The sequence below is a fragment of the Octopus bimaculoides genome, chromosome 6 (assembly GCF_001194135.2).
Source record: "Octopus bimaculoides isolate UCB-OBI-ISO-001 chromosome 6, ASM119413v2, whole genome shotgun sequence".
NCBI lineage: Eukaryota > Metazoa > Mollusca > Cephalopoda > Octopoda > Octopodidae > Octopus > Octopus bimaculoides.
Window position 1 is genome coordinate 35,607,399 of NC_068986.1, and position 524 is coordinate 35,607,922.

The following is a 524-nucleotide window of genomic DNA, read 5'->3' on the forward strand; positions in this document are numbered from 1 at the left end:
CTTTTGATCCAAATTATCCCCCCCCCCCAAGAAAAGCTCTACTTTGTAATTTGTCCATTTTCTGTATTTAGCCCTGTGAGGCTATAATAAAAGGATATCTATCTATCTATCTATCTATCTATTCATCCATCCAATCATCCATCCATCTGTTTTATTTGAATATGTACAGACATTATTCTTTATAACATAAAACAATAAAGTGCTCTCTGAAGAACCGTCAAGCATCCCAATGGCCTTGGAACATCCAATGCATGGTTTCAAGCGATTATAATAGTGAAACGTCGTAGGAACTCATAATATAAACTTGTGTTTATTGTAATTTCTACATTTGCTCTATATTCATAACTTATGATACTACTAATTGTTTAACAGTGGAAGCAAACTTGACTTTGCTAATCAATGTGGTGTTAGAAGCTTAAATACAGCAGTTGTACATATATTTGTACACACAGTATAAGTATAAATAAAATAAATATATATATTTATTTTATTTATACTTATACTGTGTGTACAAATATATGTAC

At 30.5% G+C, this 524-nt stretch overlaps 1 protein-coding gene across 2 annotated transcripts in view; it reads left to right on the plus strand.

Annotated features, from left to right (window-relative positions):
• The window catches only part of LOC106870526 (orexin receptor type 2), a 128,523-nt gene that overhangs the window by 125,755 nt on the left and 2,244 nt on the right, over nt 1-524 (plus strand). The window lies entirely within an intron of this gene.